Source organism: Columba livia, chromosome 1 (genome assembly GCF_036013475.1).
Source record: "Columba livia isolate bColLiv1 breed racing homer chromosome 1, bColLiv1.pat.W.v2, whole genome shotgun sequence".
Classification (NCBI taxonomy): domain Eukaryota; kingdom Metazoa; phylum Chordata; class Aves; order Columbiformes; family Columbidae; genus Columba; species Columba livia.
Window position 1 is genome coordinate 165,724,235 of NC_088602.1, and position 21,302 is coordinate 165,745,536.

Genomic DNA, 21,302 nt, shown 5'->3' on the forward strand with positions numbered 1-21,302 from the left:
AGCTTTTCCAACAGCACTGAAAGTAAATATTCTGAAAGTGCCAGAGTGACTTAGGACCCTAATCCTTTGGACTTTCAAGAAGACTTAGACCTTAGGCTACAGGCCAGATTATTTAAACATTCCCTGACTCCTTTGCATAACATTTACTTCTGGACAAATCTAGGCTTTGAGAGGTGCAAAAAGAAATAACTGATTGACAGCTGTAGGTAGAACTTAGACCTTCTGAATAAAGCCCTAGATTGCCATGAGTAGAATTCATCATGCTGGATTAGATGTCTGAAGAAAACACCTGAGCTGGTCAGCAAAGACACACTTGACTTGTTATGGATGTTGCCTTCAGGATGAAACAAAACACTCTATGAAGTACCCACTTCTCCTCAAATTCAGAGGTAGCTCATTTCTAGGTATCAACACTTCATTAAATAAATTCTCCTTTCAACTCAATTTTGAAAATAGGATTTAAGTCCCTAAATCTTTTTGAAAATTCATCCTGTAGTTTTTTTTGTAGCCTAATACACACTCTTAACACCATATCTAGCTAAGCTGGCATACAGGCAATTTTACTAAATGCAACACCTAGAGGTCATTCAGTATTGTGTCCTTAGTTCTCTAAAAGCTTCACCAGAATTATCATCGTTGCTTTATAAAGGTGAAACCAGAGAAGGAGATGTACTCTTTACACTATTTGGCAGTAATATTTGGATATCTGGCTGATGAAAAAGAAGAACTCTTCTGGGGGCAAGTTAGAGCAGTGTCTTAACTTCGCCATATTTGATCACATTTTGCTAGAAGGTATTGATTGTGGAATTCACTGTGCATGCAGACAGCCTTGGGAGACTACTGCATTTGGCTTAACAGAGCTCTAGCAGCCCTTGGGTTAGCTTGCATCACATATGGATGTTTGATGATCTTTATTAACTTTTTCTTTACTGACTTTTTACTTCTCACTTTTCCTCCAAGAGACATCCTCTTCAGACTTTTATCCATGCACAGAGATAAGAGAACATTTTTTTAAAAACAAAAAGTACATTCAGTAATTCATACTGCTTACTCTTCTTTGCCATTGCATGTGATTCCTGTGACTGTACTTGATAACGGTATTTCTAGTGCACAGAACATTCCTGAACAAAATGTGGGGGCTGGTTTTATTTGTTTATCCTTTCCTTTACACATTTCCAGAATGTCAACTCTGACATTCTGTATTTTTGCTGAAATTCTTCTTTGTGGTCTCAGAATTATGGATTGCAAGCTTAGTCAGAGCTATAATTGAGGGTGAAGTTAATCAAATACAAATGTTTAGAAACCAGAAGTTTAAATGCTGTGAACAAAAACTTCTTTCCACTTTTCTTCAGAGCTCGTTCTGTTCTGTATAAACACATTTCTATGGTTGATTCTTCAGCCGTAGAAAGCTTTTCTGAGTCTTCTTAATGTAAAGGTGTAGCCCAATGCTGGTGGGAAGAAGGTTCAGTTGTGGGTGACTTCACAAAGTCACAGTCTGCCCAGGTTTCAACTCTCCTGAGGACATTACGAGGATGTACACTCCAGAAGCTGCCATTCACTCTTGTCCATACTGATTGCACAGAAAACCACTGTCAAAAGGATTGATCTCAACAGACACAATGGTGTGAAATCAATTTAAAAAGCTACTGTTTCATCATGAGCTGATGTTCATATAATTCAAACCAGACACAGCTCCATGAAGGGAGTGAGAGTAATGCAACCAGAAAGACCAAACCAGCTACTCATCTAACATGTGAGCCACAGAGATGAGAATATTTTTTTAAATGTAATAAATATTCTAGAATAACTGACACTGCATGTATCAATTAATAGCAGCCCTCTGTTTCGTCACTGTCCTGTTCAAAAAGTCCTACAGTCTAAGGAATAAAAAATCCACATATATCCCTATCACAAGAAATCTATTGTTTAGATGAACAGTAAAATTGTCATTTGCTGTGCAAACAAAAGAAGACCAACTTCTTGGCTGCTTCTGCAACAGTTTTACTGCTCAAAACTGCTATAACTGTAAAGCATGGCTCTCTATATGTATACGCTACATCTATTTAAAGGCCAAGAAAAACTCAATACACAATATTTCATCATAATGAAATTAAAATCACAGGCATCTATAAGCAGGGGGTTTTGTATGCCTTGCATTTATAGAATTGGCCAAGTGTTGGATAATAAAAAATAAACAAAACATTCCTTTCGAGTTCACCCAGAACCTTTTACTTATTCTAAAACCCAGTATTTTGTTTCATCTCTAGGCTGACAGGTTTCCTATTAAAATCATAAAAAAGAAGACAACTTCCAAATCAAAACACCATTTCAAAAACCAAATTTTGAACTTACAAAGTTACAAAATGAAATATGCTAGCTTCTCAGGTTTTTTTCTTCATTTTTATGGAAAAATCTTTGAGTATACAACCTCAAAATTATTAGTTTCACCCCTCCTAAAACTGCATTTTTGGGCAGTTTTGCTGTTCACAAAAAAATAGTCATCAGTCTGATGTACACACTACCACTTAGAGCATAATAATTGTTCCATAGAAGCATTCAAAACTCTGGAGCATTATGATGTGACAAGTGATGCTTCTGTTCAAAGATTGGAGCATTTACTGTGGTTGTTGTAGAAATGTGTGTACTGGTTTTGCATTTGTGGTTCTGACACAGTTTGCTTCCACTAGCGATACATAGGGTTTGTGGGAAGATTGTTTCTGATGATGAGTTTGGTGAGGCTGGGGAAAGATGGGAGTTATTTGGTGCCTTGCAGTGAGTGGGCTGGAGATATTTTCTTTCATATTATGATCTTGTGATAAACAATCCAGTAAAACTGGAAAGAGATAAATTAAGGCCCGAACACATCAGTCAACAGTTTATCAGCTAAGCCACAAAACAAATACACTCTAAGTCTTCAGTAAAACAACATTATTCACTGCCTGTTAAAATTAATTTGTTGATAGAAAAGGGCACATTGGTGACCACCACCTTTCAGCAGACCTGCAGAAGCTTGGGCCTGGTCTCCTCTTTCTGACTCCTTATGAGAACCAAACACCTGGCCAGAGAAAGCCCCACAGATTAAAACTGAGACTAATGGTGAGACCGCTGTCACTCACATGTGCCCTTTACTTAAGGATAGTAACTTTGGTGCAGATTTTCACAAGAAAAAGAATGAAGCATGGATGCCTTCAGCAAGACTCCAGAACAGTGCTGGCTCACCGGCATGACAACACATGGATTTCCAGTTCGGGCTGCCAGATTCATATGAGCTAATCTTTCAAATACACAGAGGATCTCTTGTGTTGGGGAAAAATATACTGTTTGAGTATGCTAGGCTAATTCAGGTAGGCTTTTGTGGAATGCTGTGGAAATAATTGTATAGTCCTTGTTAAGAGCGTTGCTTGTGCTTGTTTGCAGTACTAATTGCACGAATGTTTATGTACAACAGCCAATTTGTTCAGTGTTTTCAATATCTAAGAACCATGTTAAGAATAAACACTAATGACATATTTTGCAAGATACATAATCTGTTTGTTTATGTGACTCAATATCTCTAAAGAGATTTTGATTATTTTAGTACAGTCCTGTGGTGGTTATTGTTGACTTTCCAATAGGCAAATGGACAGTCCATCAGCTAAACACTTGAAGAGGTTCCATATTTAAATATCTCCAAGAGCTGTAATTTTCCACATCCATTTGATACTACATTTGGGTTAAGGCACATAATAATCCAAGTGATATGGTGGTCAAAGCAATATCTTAGTTTGTTAACACGTAGAGGAGCAGCTGGAAAAATAATGATGTATTGTCAACATGAACTTGTACTTGGTCAATGCAAAATAAAACCCTTGCGAATGTTAACAAAACATAAACCTAAGTACTTCTGTAGTTAAACTTCTTTCCTGTGAACCTCCCATCCCTCTACCAAAGCAAACAAACAACTAACACAGATGCAATATCTTACTATTTTACAATATACTCCAAAAAGATCACATCTCTTCAGATGACAGGACTTTTCAAATTAATGTTTGCTTTTGAAAAACTTAGCATTTTTACAGTTGGTTAAAATTACAGCAATGCTATCTCATCTTTCCCCCTCTCTAGCGTAATAATACCAGCCTATAACCAAGATCCCATACACAAGATCATCACAGCATACTCTAGCACCCAGAAAAATGAAAACAGCTGCCTAACCTTTCACTCAAACATAATAATATCTGGTATAGTAGGAAAAAAATACCACATGTGTGTTATTTCTTCACATCTATCCCAAAATAAGTACTTGTAAAGTATTAATATGTTATCAGGAAGTGTTATGTATTATGCTTTTATTAAATGCTGATAATGAAAAGGGTTGTTCAGTGAAATTTTTAGCGAAGTTTTACTAACCGGGATTTACATAGCTTCTTCACTTAAATAAAAATATAATACAAGCAGAGCAACCAATGAAATTATAGCATGAAATAGTGCAGGAGTACCCGTAAACTTGAAATTGTTTGTCGTGTTCTTTGGGAATAAGAACTTTATGGGAAAAACCTCCAGCTTTATTGTCAATGAGTTTGGATTACTTTGCAGCATCATGTCTGCAATGCTGGGGGTTTTGGTACAGTGGTGCTATACCCTGCAAAAATGCAGCCCATGTGTTCAAGTGATGGGAAAGTAATGTCCACATTACTTAAGACCTTGTCTTGTTCCTTGCTAAAGTTAACCCAGTGTACTATCATTTAGGAAAAAAAGCCCCTTCAGTGCCTAATAAACAACAGTGAGTTTTAAGAAAAATATCATAACTTTCAATTTGAGGCTGCATTTTTAACTGCTTTGTGAGAAAGAATTCATCTTGGCTGTTTCTTCAGCTGCACTGTGGATTGGTATTTAAATAACTATAGGAAAGGACAAGATTGGAGTAATTAGTAGGCAGAATATGGGAAGGCTGCACCCATCCATACACAGAAATTACAACTCCTCTCAAAAAAGGGTGTGTTTTTCCCTCTCACACTACAAGAAGCTCAGTAATTAGCATGCTGTTGGCACCAGCTGGCATGTTAACTTGGAGTTTTAAAATTAGACCAGATAGAAAACCAAACCTGAGGTAAAGAAGATATCTTGAAATTGCAAGGTGATGTGGACTCTGTGAGGTACCCAATGTTAATGATTGAAGGGACCTATAATTAACAATGAGAGCACTGCAAAGGATTTGAGTGTTCTATTGCTGCAAGACATGTCACAGACACCAAGTATTAGTCATGACTTTTTAAATTCTTCTGTCCTCAGTGACCCATTCAAGTGTCACTGAGGAGGGCAAGTCTGAGGGTGTCCTCACCCTCATCATGTGCTCAGTCTCACAGAACTCATTGGCATGATTTCCTTCCTGCAGCGATGTTCAATTTGTTTTTCCAAGCTGCCTCTTCTCAGTTTGCAGTGACAAGCCTTGCCCTGAGTAATTTTGTTTGCTGGATATGCTCTCTCCAGGACAGTTTTGACTAGGAACCTTTCCAAGGATGTGTCACCCTGAGTTTGCCTTGTATTCAGATCTTAGGTAACTATTAAAATCATACCACCAGAGCTGCTGCTTCCTGTATCTAATTAATGAATGCTGTGCACCCTTATCAGAGTACTATCAGTTCAAAAGGAAAGAGAACCTGATCAACAACAAGGTAATCATAAAGCAGCATTCCCTTCAGGGCTACGAAAGGTCATTAGAAGCAAGATGATCAATGCTTTTAACTAAGCAATGAGGAAAAAAGAATTTGAACAATCAGTACGACTAGAGCACCAGTTTCAAACCCACATAGGCAAACTGGTACAAGCTTCTCCATGAACATCAGTGAGTGATTCAAACCTGCCTCACAGAGGAAGATGTAAAGTGCAAGATTGCCTTCCCACAAAAGTGTACTGTTTTAATAAACTAAGACAGTTTTAAACTGCATCTTTCATTTAAAGGGCAGTTCTATTCAGATTTTCACCTACAACCAAACCAATAATGTGCTTTATCCTTGGTTGACTGTTTTTCTGCTTATTTGTGCTGTGCAACTACCTATGTAGTACTGATGTTTAACACAATATCAGTTCAACTGTCAGAACTTAAAATAAGGAATTGGGAATGGCTTTTCAACATGAATCATTTCACTGAACAATTTACAGACAGCCTCATGCAGCCTCCAACAGCACAAATGAAAAATAGAGTGAACAGCAGCACAAGAACAGGGACGAGTGGTTCCCCACTTAGATGAGAGCTGAAGGTGGATAAACAAGTTACTTTTCTAGTTCTCTGGCTGTAGGCTAATTAGGAAAGTGCTTCAGTGACACAACCAAGCAAACCCAGCTTGTGTGACTCCACAGTGAAACTCTGTGGGGTCACACTGAGCAGCAGATCAAAGAGCTGATCCGCATTATGAGCAACACCTTCCTCTGGCAGAGGTTTTAGCACCACCAGGAAGACTGGGCAGTCCCATAAACCTGTGTTTCCATCAACACCCCTGTCTCACCAAATCATGTCCTCATGGTGAATTTCTGTGTTTTATGCAAATCATGGCTGGTCACATGTCAGTGTTTAATAGGTATTGCATATAATCAGAAATTAACATTACAGTAAACATGGCTGAGCAATGACATTCTCTATCCACAAAACAAGTTTAATGTCTCCTGTAGACATGTCCAGTCTTTAGCTTCTTCACAAAATCACTGATACAAATACTGATCATAAATGGACTGTGATAATGTCAGAGGTGGTAGTGAGCTTATTTAGACTCTGTCCTCAAGAACCAGATTAAAGCTACATGTTCACGTTGTGCAGCATCGAGCAGATACAAGCTACCCATGGCATTTTAGCTATTATCTTAAACTGGTCTTTGTTAACCTCAGAATTTAATGCTTGCATCTTACTAACAATCTGCTGTGTCTCCAGGACTGAAGAAGTCCTAGTTACATCCACACACTCCTAATTCAGTTCTACTGTACTATGTGCAGTTTGCTTCCTCTAATTAAACAGCCATGACTGTAATGAGAAAGAAATTAAGTTTGCTGAAGTACTATGAATTTAAATCATGAACTGGTCCATTGGTGATAGTCCCTAGGGGGCAAACACATCATCAGAGCCAGAAGTACAAGATCTACATGCAGAATGTGTGTACTCAAAATCCAGCCAGGGCTGTTTGGCTACCAGTCTGTGATGCGATCTGGAATTTGCTACTGAAATCAGAAACAAATTATTTTCTAGGCAATTATAAGACAGAGTATCACTTTATAAGCAAATCTAAATTTTATCTTTCCACTGATTAGCTTTGTTTTTAAAGGTGGAAAATCTTCATTTACTTTACAGTCTCCATTTGTTATTCCATACTCAGCTCTACATTTCTTTAAAATTCCTACCACTAGTTTCAAATAAAGCACTTCAGCTTCTAAGCACTAAGTCTTCTCCAGACCATTTATCTCCTAATTTTTACTCTCTGAATCAGAAAGGCATGGGTTGCCCTTCTGTCTCATGCTGACACTGCAGTTTCATGATAACTGGGGATTTTGGCAACAGAATTCTCCTCTCCCTCTCTGCCAGTCACTTGTTTTGCTCAGCACTGAAGCTCTCTCCTGCCCAACATGGAATGATGCAATTATTTGCACAGGGTTTCCAGAGGTGCACTAAGCTAAACTAATAGCTCCCAGAAACTCTGAGCAGGAGGTCATGCTTCTGCAGTTTATCTCCTACTAGCTCTGGTACTCATCATGCTCTCCTTTGAGCTAATTTAATGTGCTAAAATGGCAGAGCAAAACCCACGGTTGGATAGTTTTCTGCTGTTATATCTAGTGAGTTAAATCACCTCACAGAAGGGCCTGACCAATATTGAAGCAGTTGTCCGGGAGGGGGAAAGATCCAGAGCAAAACTCAGCTCAGCTCAGCTCAAGGACGAAGTGCAAAACCCCCGACCTTCCACAGAAGCAAGCTGGTACCTTCTCCTGCCCCCTTTTTGTTTGCATTATTTTTAACCTTATCTGGTTCCCTGATCCAGTTCACAATCCCCTAACAGTTGTGTCAACAACTGAGTTAGTTTCTCTCTGAAGGCCACATGCTGTCTGAGTAGTATTTGCTTCAGAAATGTCTATTAAGTTCATTTAAATAAGACCATGTGTGGAGGTGTTACCAGGCATGGAATATGAGGTATCTGGTGCGTTCAGCTTTTATCGGGGTTCTGTTAGTCCACCGCATTCTCTGCTCTAACAGAAGAAGAAAAATAACATTAGGTATGATGGGCAGCTGTGGTATATTCCACAAACACCACTGTTCTCATGTCCATCTTCTTACTTAGCAGGTTTAGTCTCTACATAAACTAGAGATAAGCTTGTATGCCTCTTTATCACCAATAAAGTTTCGCAATTATTATAGATATAAACCATTTGCACTACAGCTGCTATGACAATTCAGAGTTTATCTTACAAACCAGTCCAGAAAAAGGCAAATCTGAACAGCAATAAATTTATCAATAGGCCTATTTATCAATAGGCTAGCTTCTCTACTTGTTCCGGGATGCATTTCGGAGAAGCATTTTCAACTATCAGAAACTTATATAGTGATAGACTTGCATTTCCTAAGTAGCAAGATAAGTTTAATACCTTAATTTGGTTGACTGTCAAGGCTTCAGAAATATAACAGGGGTGTACTTACTTGACTAGGATCTCCTGTACCTACAAGAGTTCAGAAGAGGAAGCTTCAGGCAAAGTAGAGTTGAGCTTAGGTGCCCACTCAACTGACATTTAGGAAAATCCCTCAAAGACCAGTCATCAGAACCTAAGCTGTACATTCTGCAAAACCTTTCTCTTCACTGGATTTGTCAACCCCATGGGCTGGTCAGACAAAGGTGATCATAACTTCACACTGACATGCAGTGGTCCACATGTCTGGAGAAAAGGCTTGTGAGTTTTGCAAGACTCAAAGAAGGTGTCAGGTTTACAGCTGTGAAATCTTTCCAAGGAACTAAGGAAGTTTCCTAAATGTTGGAATAATCCCTTGCTTCCTTTCAAGCCCTTGGGAACTCATATTTTCTCTCTCTCACTCTGAGTGGAAATGCCCTTATATTTGACAAATAAGTCTGCCGCAAACCCTATTCCCCTACATCAGGTGCCAGCAATTATGTACCTCTCCTCACACCTCAGTTAATCATTAGAGTCCTCTCTGTGATATTGATTCATCTGTTTTCAAATGCAACAGAGTTTCTTCGGTGCATTTTGCCTCATTGATAAACCCTGCCCAATGTTAGGAGAAATTTCAGGTTAGTGTAGGAAACATTGGGCACTTGCATTTGACAGGGAGTGAAACCAGTCATTCCAAGGATCATGGACCCAGTGGGTTCAGCAGAAGCAAATGTCTCCACTCAGCACTTCCTAACTGCCCATCTTCCACCGAGCTGCAACACGCTGACACGGTGGCAACCAGAATTTTCTTCCTTCGTAAACAGCAACACAGCAGGCAGAAGATCCCTACAGATCTCATTGCAGTGGGTTGCTTTGTCTTCACTCTGTGAAAGCAGAGCAAAACTAGATATATACAGAAGAAGCCATCTTCTCTAAAAAATCTCAATGCACTACCAGATCACTAAATCTTTTTTCATACAAAGCCAGTAATGTAATTTCTTTTAAGTGTTCCCACTTAAATGTTTATTGACACAATGGTGAAGATCTATGTGAGATTAATGCGAATATCATTTTTGAAAAGAATAACTAATGGCCTGAGCCTGAGATTGTCAAGTACAGTCAATGTTTCAACTAAGTTCTGTTTTTACATTTCTCCCATTTGATTTTCTCTGATCTGTAAAATTTAAGTATACCTGGATCCACAGCTGGTCAAAATCAGCTGGCAAGTCTGGCCCCATACCTGACAGAGACACTGTACATTCAAATGATCCTTTGTAATGCAAGCTGAAGACTAGTAATACTGGGTGGTTTGGCTACTTACAAATTCTCAAGCAAGTCTGACTGCTCAAAAAATTTCAGAAAAAGGCTAGCAAAAAGTTTGATAAATAAACTGAAAAATTTGAGAAGCAGCACAGCACACAGTCACCCCTATCTCTGACTGCCCAGCCCAGAGGGCACAGTGGCAGCTGAGGTACAGCTGTCACTCAACACAGCGATCAAAATGCAGATTGATTATCAGACCTTATGTGACATTTACACTTTATCCTTTCAGTGTTTCACTGATTTTAATGCTCGTGTGTGTGTGATTTCTGAGCAGCTGAGAAAATTATTTGATATTGATTCAAAATGGGATATATATGCCTATATGCTTTATCTTTTGGGAGGCAGTGCTGGTCCTTCCCATTCCTGTCTTTATCCCACCCCTGCTTTGCCCCCTTTAAGCAGTAAGACCAATCCATAAGCCTCCTTTCTGCTTTGAGCTTCTGTGAACTTTTTAGTCAGACTTGCAAACGTTGCTAAACATGATCCTTGGCTCTCACAAGACTTCTCCTCACTAAATTACTGCCATCCACCCAGCTGACTTCTTCTTCAGCAGAACCATAATACATCCATAGTAGTCAGTGGTCGTGAGAAAATGGCAGCAAACCATTCCCCCAAGCAGTATAAAACACTCAGTCGCAGCCACCCAGACAAAAAAAAGAGCGTGACCACAATGATATAGCAAACAAGCAGACCAACATCCACATAATAACAACTGTAAGGCATGGTATTTAGAAGAGAGAAAATAAGTGGGCCTTAGGTCAGACATCTATATGCCTAACATATGAGGAATCAAGAAAGCATTTTTTATTATTTAGCCCAAACTAGAAAAGAACATCCCTAAGAGCATACTTGTTGTTTTCCACTCTCTCATTCTACAACCAGCATCCAGTGTGAAGATGGAGTTAAAAAGGTGTGGCTGTTGTTCTTCTCTAATGCCTCCGTTTGCAATATTCTGGTGTTGGCAAGCATGATGCTCAGAGGGAGGAGCAGAGGCTGGATACCAAAAAAGTTTAAGATTTTACAGTTTTTCCCTATCAGTGGTTTAAAAAGACTCAGAAAAGGGTGTGGGTTTTTTGTTGTTGTCATCTATCAACAAACTCTATTTCTTCATCATATAATGAATTCAATATCTCAGTGGTAACCTCAGAAAAAAAATTCATCGTTGTTCTCAGGGTAAATGCATTTGTTTTCTTTGATTTATGTAGCCACTGAAATGAACCAAGCATGTACTGGATCTGTTTATCTATTTACCACTGAAGGATTAGCAATCATATATGTAAAGATTGTCATACATTTTTAGCACAGGCTTCAGTTTTGCTTTGTCAGAGATTTGCAAAACTCGTGTTAAAATCATGTTACTCCTGCTGTGACTGGATATAATGATGTTTTCACATGGGTAAAGTTCAGCTAGACAAAGAGATAAAAATATAAGGTCACTTCAGTGAGGCAATCTGAGCTGGAGTGTACCTTCTGAATGAACAAATCTGTAGAGTTTGTACAAGGCTTTCCTATCAGCTCCGCATGGCACTTCCAACAGAATATCAGCCTGGTGACTGAAGCACAGACCACAGAGTCAGCTTTTATTCTTGGCCTGGATACAGATTTGTTGTGTGACCTTCATCAACTAGTTTAGCCTCTGTGTTTCCTTATTTGTAAACAAGAATAATCACCATCACTTACCTCATAGGTTTAATTCATGAATACTTGTAAAGAGCCTTGAGATTCTTGGCTGAATGTTGCTATAGAAACAATCAGCATAACTACAATATGAACCTGCATGATACTTTTATGACCCCAGTCACTGTAGTACTCAAGTACTTCAGCCTTTCTTTTTAACGTGCAGTGGTATCGTCATTGAGAGTGAAATAGCAGCAAGGTCTTATTTCATAAATGTTTGGAGGTGAGAAACTGAAGTACAGATGTCACAGCTACACAATAATTTGAGCTCAAAACTGTGCTTTGGTTTAACTTTCAAATTCAGTCACATACATGAGGAAGATAAAGGGAAGATATAGGAAAGACTGAGGAAAGGAAATTCAGACCTACATTTCCCTTAACACGAATCCAAGTGTACACATGTACAGATCATATGGGCAGGGCTGCCCATATGCCCATATGACCATGCTGCACTTGTCTGGCCATCAACAGTTTTCCCATCTGCCCTTCTTGCAAGACAGCTGCTAAGTGCTTAAGATAATTCAGACATCATACATGGTAAAAGCAAATGACGGGGGTGTTAGACAGCCTAGGAAACCCACACACACTCAGCAAAAGGTATCTAGTGAGTAACAACATGGCTTCACAGAAATGGGTGAGGGATCAAACCAGTGTCAGGTTTCTCAGTTGTCCAGCCCACTTGGGCACAGCACAGGTACGAGTATGGAGACTCTGCTGAAGTCATTGACATAATCCACACTGACACCAGTCAGAGAAGATTCAGCAGCTAAATGACCAACTCGGAATCAAAGGAAACCTGCAGCAGGTCTCCTACATCTCACATTAGTCCTCTCCCCAACGAGTCCCATCCTTCTCCAGCACATGTGGAACTGCCAGCGATGTCCCTGGGACTTTCAGAAGAGACTAGTAAAACAGACCACCATGATCCAGAGAGATACTGCTGCGTAGCGCAGGTGCTTGTACATGCTATTCATGCACCAAAGTCAGTCTGTGCAGCAACCGTGGAACTCATTTTGTTTCAGAAACACGTATTAAATACTTGGAAATGACAGCTAAACAGAACTATTGCTTGTTGCTGTTCCTCAAAATTTGATACTGTTTCATATAGTTTGAACTATAAATAGTCATAATTAATCCTTGCGAATTAACACATGCAATTTAATGTCACATCTGCTTTTACATGTTGACATTTGTGATAACATTTCTATTAATAAAGTTTGTTTACTGACAGGCTGTTTGCTGCTTCTTCCCCAGCCACCAACATTGCAGGCAGCCACTTTAACCATAACACGGCTAGCTGTGAAGCAGTGAAGTATCTCTGCTCTAAGCCTGCTTTACTATCTACTAATAGTTTATGGGGTTAAATCATCATATGCCTTAATTTATTGACATAAAAGCCAGTATAGAATTTATAGCATGAAAGAGTACTTCAGCATGAAATAATGTATACAGCAAATCATTTCAACTGATGCAGGTTCAGCCCCTCGAAGATGCACACGACTGCGTCTGCTGCAGCAGGAGTGAAGTTTGAAGGGACAGTCCAAGTCATTAGGTTGTACCGCAGCCAGAAAGTGTTCCCTGTGGCTGAAAAAGTTCCCGAGTCAAGATCATCATGAAGTAATAGATTGTGAAGTTGAACCTCATCATATGCCTATATTTTCTTACAATATTCATAGAAAAGTTTTGAATTATTTTAAATTATATTTTTAAAAAACAGCAACTGTGGATTAAACCTCCTACATGAAGCCTGCATAAATATTTTTTTCTACAGTGCTGTAACATAAGCATTTGACCTAATGCTCCTTTTTCTTAGATTAGACCAACAAAACCTTGGCAACAGTTTCTGGACATTAGTATAAACAGCTGGGTTCCCTGTGGGCCCAAAGATACACTCTAAAAAAAAGAGTCCATTGTAGATAATTTTCTTCCAGACCCTCATCAAAAATATTCATCCTGATTATCCCACTGATGACAGATAGTCCATACACATTAGATGTGCCTTATAAAAAGGCCTTTCTGGAGATCCATCTTATAATAGTTTGCTATGGCCAGCTTTTGGTATTATTTTGTCTGTCTGCCAACACTGAGGTTTGCACACAATGATGACCTTCAGTCCCTTTGCTAAGGAGAAGTGCAAACGACATGTTAGCAGCCAACCCCTGCTGATTAGCATGAGACTTCAGCGAGTTTAGCTGGCAGCTGGTGCTAGTCCGGTTAACACATCTGGGGTATTGTTTGAGTTCTCTGTGCTACAGAGTAGCATTTGTACGAATCAGCAAACGCAGGGAAATATCTGTATAGATACGGTATGTATAGAAGTCAATATTGGTTAATTTTTTTATCAGGCAGTATATCTTTGTTTTCGTTTGTGGTTTGAGTTAGACTAATCCACAAGCCTGGATTAAAAAGAATAACAAAACGCCGTTCCTTTAGTTAGCTACTGTTGATTGCTTTCCTTCTACAATGGGAAAAGCATGGCAGAATCAGAGATTGGATCTTCCTCATTTGCTCCTACGTAAGAAAGGATAAGTGAGAAGAGGCTATGAGCTCTACCTGTTGAGATTTTGCCAAGTGTTTCTCACATATCACCAGTTAACAGAAGGACCAATGTCCAGAAATTTCATTGCCTGGCTCCCACTACTCCTGCCTTTAAAACCTTCCCATTACCACCACAGAGGTTGCCTGTAAGTGACTGACCCTGCACTTTTAGCGTGGGAGGGAACTTCCTCTTTTCCATTGTTTTTCAGGTCATTTCTGGCCAAAGCTGGGTCCTTGGTCTCTTTGGGTGTTTTCTTTTACAGTTTTAAAGGAAATTTTTCAGAGGCACCTGCTTTCTGTTAGGGATAGTGAAGGAGGGTCCTGATCTGTTAGCGTTCCATTTTTGCTAAAAAAATCTCTGCAGGCCAGTGTGATACTGATAGTTCAGAAGCAACAATATGCCAACAAGAGCTTACTAGACTGAATCAAGGCACTAGGATGAACTCAAGACATAATAATATGAACACAAATGAAAAAAGTCCATGTTTCTTATACATGTCCAGGGCCAAAAGATTGCTGCAAATCTAATGCATGTGTTCCTTACACTTTGTTTATCATATAAACCAGCAAAATGTGGATATAGTTCTAGCCAGAAAAAGTGCAGAGGTGGGATCAGACCTTTACAGTTTGTTAACTCAAACATCAATAGGACAGCCTTGGAGACATTTCCCCAGTTGCTTATGAGAGAGGTTCAATATGTGCAGTGCACAGTTAGTGTTATGAAAAAGGATGTAAAGTATCTGCTGTATGAAGACATTTAACTGCTAGATGCAAAAGAAGTAGAATCATGGAATCATTTTGGTTGGAAGAGACCCTCAAGATCATCGAGTCCAACCATTAACCTCACACTGCCAAGTCCACCTCTAAACCATGTCCCTAAGAACCTCATCTACGCATCTTTTTAAACACCTCCAGGGATGGTGACTCCACCACTTCCCTGGGCAGCCTGTTCCAATGCCTGACAACCCTTTCCGTGAAGAAATTTTTCCCAATATTCAATCTACACCTCCCCTGTCGCAACTTGAGGCCATTGCCTCTTGTCCTATCACTTGTTACTTGTGAGAAGAGACCAGCACCCTCCATACTACAACCTCCTTTCAGGTAGTTGTAGACAGCAATAAGGTCTCCCCTCAGCCTCATTTTCAACCTCTTCTCTGTCTAGCTCTGCCTTCTTTCTCACTGCAGAAGGAAAAGTGGTAGTATTACCATTAGCTGTGTAAGGGTGCATTAGCCACTTCAAAAAGTGCAAACTAGTATGTAAAACTTTAGTAACGTTTCACATCAGCCTAACTTGAACTGAAAAAGTAAACAGAGATGTCACCTTACAAAAGCAGCTGATCATGACCCATATAGGAAAGCTACAATATATAATATGACATTACCTGTTCTTTTCAAATGTTTCAACTATGCCATGTTGATGCTCCTAGATAACTTCTAGTCACTAGAGAAAGAATTTGACCCCACTTTCAGCCATTCTTTGGCTTTTGAGACTGCTATTTAGTCCACCAGTTCCATTTACAGTATGTCAGCTGTAGGCTAGAATAAAAGCAATAAGTTATTATAGAAAGGACCTATAAAAAACATTAAATGCTAATGCCCTCAGATTATCTCAGCTTTTAGATGTTTAGAAGGTGGAAGTCTCCATCTCTCCTACCTTGCCCTGCCCTACTGTCCTTCTTCCTTTTATGCCAGGCTTTCTATGCCAGACTCAAGTTCACATTTTTAAAGATTTCATGAAAGCTGCTGTATTATCACATACTTCACTAGAAAAGCTGAAAAACCTAGCAAAGCTGTGATTATCATCCCTCATATAGTTATGATGCAACAGCAGTGCAAATAGCAAAGAGAGGAAATGCTTTAAAGAAAAATCTTGTCCGTTAAAATTTGACTTAAAATAAACCAGGCTTTACACTACTTTAGGAACAGCTGCTGAGAACTGCAGTGTCTTCATGTTTTCCAACAAAGTTAGTGAGTTCATTGGGTAGGTGAGGAAGGAAGAGGAACGGCTGGTGGAGTCAGGGCAGTGCACAGCAACCCCCAGGGGAAGGAAAGGCGAGTGGCACTCCAGCCCTCCCGGTGTGCAAACACCTTTTCCCCTTTGGAAATCCAGAGAGAACACAAGCTGCTCCTGCTCCCTGCTCTAGAACCTTTGCTCCTTTTAGCCGACTGGCACAGCTCTTGCTTTTAGCTCCAGCAAGAGGTCAGTCAAAACATAAGTGCTTCTGAGTGTATTAATTACTTTGTTCACATGGCCACTGTGTCTTATTGCCCAATTATTTCATAACTGAGTGCTATGCACTGCACCAGATCCACGCACACAGCTCTCACTGACTTCAAGGGCTCCCCCTCCACTCATAGTTCTGTTGGAATCTACGTTTTTTGTAACTTTATTTACCTGACCTGGAGAACATAATGGTGCTTTTGAAGGTTTGCATATTTGCCTTGTCTACGCATTGAAGCTGTACTTACACATGTATCTCCTGCAGAATTCATTCATGAGGAAAACCATACAAGTTTACAAGTTAATAATTTTCCTGAATGTCAAAAGCCAGGGCAGATCAGGATGTGCGTCGTGTTGGCAGAGCTGCAAACCAGGCTGCTTTAGTATTAATAGTAAACTTCCTGGCCTCAGTAAGACTTTTAATAGTTTTTGCAGCAGGTTAACAAGTAGCCATGGATATTTGCCATAAGTAATTGTGAAGCACAGGAAAAAAGCATAATTATTAAGAAAAATGTGGTTTGAGTTTTCAATTAAATAGAAAATGAAAGCATCCAGTGCTTTCTTTTAGCTTTCAGCTTCAGAGTAAAACAGATATTCTGCCTTCATAAGAAAGAGCAGGGATATCAAGAATCCGCTCATCAGCACATTTTATATCTCAAATGTTCCAAACCAACATCCAGTAAGATTTTGTTATGGCTGCTGGCTGTAGAATGTGGCTGAGTAGCTCACACTACTTAAGTTCAAGCTTCAGCTACAGGATCAATGAGGCCAAAAAGGCAACGCTCAGCTGCATAGAGCACTGTGGCAAAGTACACTTTAGCTGCTCCACCTTACCATCTGGTAAATAAACAAAACCCACCTTGTGAACCAGACTGTTGACTGGGACGGCTGGCACACTGACACACATTCTGCCATCCTTGTTTTAGGGATAGCAACATTTGGCAAGGGGAACATGAACATCTGAGAAAAAGCTTTTCTCAGAATACAGACTGTTTTTTCTATCCACCTTAGGAAAATAAAAAGCAGTGAGATCCTTACAATGACTCTTCAGAGATAGCCACTGCCACAGCAGCCACCAGTGACAGCCAAGAGAAAGGAATTACTCTCCTGGGCCTATGTTCCTCAGACACTAGTATTCTTTCATCATCCCCCCTCACTCGTTTTCTTTTGGCCATAAATTATGATATTTGAAGAATGATGAGATACAATGTGTGTGTAAGCCACTTAATATTCTGCCTCTCTGGTCTGCCCCTTCTTCTGTCATCCCCAAATCTGCTTCTTGTGGTTCCTTACAGAGTGCAAGTAGAAAGTAGGTCAGACAAATAGGCACTGTCAGATGACTAGTTCCAATTTATGAACATGTTTTTGTCTCTGTAGTACCATAGCAAGTTGTTGTTACAAATCCTTTAAAGTTTGTTTTAGCCTGAAAGGCTATTAGACTTACTCAACTGGCAAAGGAAAAGGCTTTCTGCAGGAATTTCATCTGGTTATGTCAACAGAGCTCTGCCTGCAGAGCACAGTTTCCAAACATGAGGCTTCATTTTGTATAAGTAATTCTTCACCTTTCCCTGTTTACAATGAAAACACTAGTAAATGCCTAAACAACTTAACAACTGGGTTTTATTTTCCATTCTCCCCTCAGCTTTGCCCAAACACTCCAGTCCCAAAGTCTCAATCAGTCATTTTAGTTTTCAGTCATAACCAGCACTGGATGCACGTGCTTCACATATTGATACGCTTCATACATCCACGTGACAATGTCCCGTCATACGATGAGGAGCGCACACACACTGGGCAGTGCTAATGGCAGGGGAGGGGAGTGGGATTTACAGCTCTTTTAACTCCCCGGTAAAGCCACCACCAGTCCCTTACAGGGGCAAATAAAATACTTCAAAAGAAGCATGACTGAAGTCAACAATGGTCCTCCAAACTTCAGCAGAGTTTCCAACAGTGTTCACAGTTCTAGTGAATTAAGGGCGAGGCAAACAGTATCTGCTCAATTAGTTCTGTGTCTCCTAAGGCCAGAATGACAGTTTTAATGGTTTGATGTCCAATCACCTGTCAGAACAACTGCCCATTGCCTCTAGACTCCTGTTACAGGTGTGAAACATGGTATGGTAAATAACCGTAGGCTGGTACTTTGCTAGACCATATTGTTACATATTACAGCAACAACCTCAAGCAGTGCTTTAACTCTAGTCACAACAAAACCCTATTCAGATTTATTGGCTTAAACAAAGGAGTAGCAACTTCTTCTTGTTCTCTAAAAATAAAATGACAGAGCAGGGCAGAAGTGCAAAGAAAAGAAAGTTCAGAGTGGCTGTCAACATATCAGAGGTAAAATCTTAATACCACTAAAATCCAGTTTTGCTGCTGCATTCAGCAAGACCAAAACTTATCTTCCCATGTTTGGGTTTGGGTTGCTCAGTGAAACTAATAGAACAGACAGTGGTCATCATTCCTCCCACCCATATGGAAGCCCCTAAGTGGTGACAGGCCAACAAATAGGATTATTAAATACGGATCAGAAATGGGTACATGTCAAAGTATAGATTTCTCCAATAACCTGACCCATTCCCCTTGGAAAATGTCTCTAAGGAACTGATTCAACTGTCAGAATACAGAGTAGCCTTTAAATTGGATTAAATTTACAGGGAATGGAAAACTGGACTCCTCCCCATCTATATTCCACACATTATGCATAATGTAAAGGCTTACATTTCCCACTGCTTATTTCCTGTAGATATATTCAAAACACCTACATTTGAACAAATTGTAAAATCTTGCCCTAAGAAATAGGATCTATCCATTTTTTGAGAGGACTGATTCAACTGTCAGAATACAGAGTAGCCTTTAAATTGGATTAAATTTACAGGGAATGGAAAACTGGACTCCTCCCCATCTATATTCCACACATTATGCATAATGTAAAGGCTTACATTTCCCACTGCTTATTTCCTGTAGATATATTCAAAACACCTACATTTGAACAAATTGTAAAATCTTGCCCTAAGAAATAGGATCTATCAATTTTTTGAGAGGACACTGAAATTCCTGCAGTGGCTATTACTTAGGATTTCTTACTGTAAAATAAATACTACTTTAACTACTAGGGGTGGGATCCACTTGTCCTGATGAATCTGTCTACCCAGGTGGAAGTTAGGTGTCCGTTCTCAACAGCAGCATAGACACTCTGTACTTAGGGAATAAGTTCTGAGGCTTCAATGGGATAATTCCTCCTATACTAAAATAGGTGTCAAAGAGGAATGACACCTCTGGAGGGCAATTCAGTCCACTTACTTTACACTATTTGCTATAAAGGGGGCACTAAGGTTTTTCTTCTAAATGCCTAAAATTATATGAGAATTATCTCATCTTAAGATGTTTAGAACATAGATGATCCAGGGTCTTTTCCCTTAAACTTCTTTTAGAAAATATCTTCTAAGCAAATGTTTCTGTGACTAATCTCATTAACTCTTGGATTCAAGTAACTCATGGATCCAAGTAAGGCCATGAAAATTAGTGCATTATTACCGTGTCCAAGAAAAACAGTTCTAATACTGTTAAGCTGCAACTGGTTTCCTTTGCAACTGCAATTTATAAATGTTCTGCCTCACAAACTCATGGCCCACAATAGCTTTTGCATCTTAGGCTCTATCATGGCACACAGATATTTGTAGTTCACTGTATCTGTAAGCATTCAGTGTGAAAGCTTCAACAGCGCTTGGGGGTATTCTCAATAATTCCTTGGTTATCTCACAGCACTCCCTTCAGAAAACAGTGTTAAGTGTAGAAGTCAGCAAGAGACTTTCCAATTTCATAAGGTGATCATAGCCAGTTAGTTTAGACTGTTAGTCGTGTGCCTTCAGCAGTTATTAAGCTTTTGACTGATAGTTTTTCAATACTGTCCATTTAGTGCATTCTTTCTGAACACAAGTATTTTCACTATTCCAAGGTAACAAATTTATAGCCAGATCTCTTTAGAAAGTATATTGCTAGTGGCAAGAAATCAAATGAGTGCCACATTCTTATAGTTAATAGTTTATTTATTTTGCAGCAGCCACTGGTTCTATATACATATCTCAAAACTTTGTCCCAACCTGCTGTTTCTAATCACTAACGTTAGTGGCATGCCTTTGCTTATACATTCAAAACTTAATTACAGTCTTCATCTAGTTTTACACCACTGAAACTTGGACTTCCTTCCATAAAATTCCAGACACAATCACAAAATATATCAGCTATATTAAGTATCTCAAAGTTAAAGACTGTAACCATGAGAGAAACCCATTCTGCTTGGTGTTATATAGTCTAATACGGCACACCTACATTTCCAGCAAGGTATGACTGCATCGTATCAAGGTATATTTAAACATATAGACTGCAAGCAGCATATCACTGAAGCTACAGAACTTGGCACAGACTGCAAAGCCTGCCTGAAAAGCAAATTCAGAAAGCTTATCTGTGCTGAATTCTTTGCTGCTGAATCTATATGGATAGCAGTATTTGACTAATGTTAATCAACTTAAGACTAACTTAAGTATTTCTATGTAAGATGGAGTCATAATGTGATTGTTTTGTAAATATCTTTGTAATAAGATATGGTACTTTCCTGTGGTTGCCAGAATTAAAGAAAGGTAATGTCAGGAGAGAATGAAAACAGAGTGAAGACAGGTGGCTTCCTTAATTTCCTGCTAAAAATGGCATCCACCTACTGATACAAACTGCCTGGCATGAGCTAGAGTGAATGGGTACAGAAACAGATGATTTCTAAACTTCAGTCTCTACATATCTCAGAATCAGCATCTGTGGCTAAGACAGCCCAACATACCTCACTTTCCTTTATCAATACCGTGTTGACTTCTGTCAACTCCTTGTCAACTTCGCTTCCCAAATTCACCCTCCCATTTCCTCAATCTGAAAA

General features: G+C 39.4%; 1 long non-coding RNA gene across 1 annotated transcript in view; it reads right to left on the reverse strand.

Annotated features, from left to right (window-relative positions):
* Positions 1–21,302, reverse strand: part of LOC110363184 (uncharacterized) — a 141,726-nt gene that overhangs the window by 84,738 nt on the left and 35,686 nt on the right. The window contains exon 6 of the long non-coding RNA XR_010468336.1: positions 21,210–21,295. This is a non-coding gene — a long non-coding RNA (uncharacterized LOC110363184). The remainder of the gene's footprint in view (positions 1–21,209; positions 21,296–21,302) is intronic.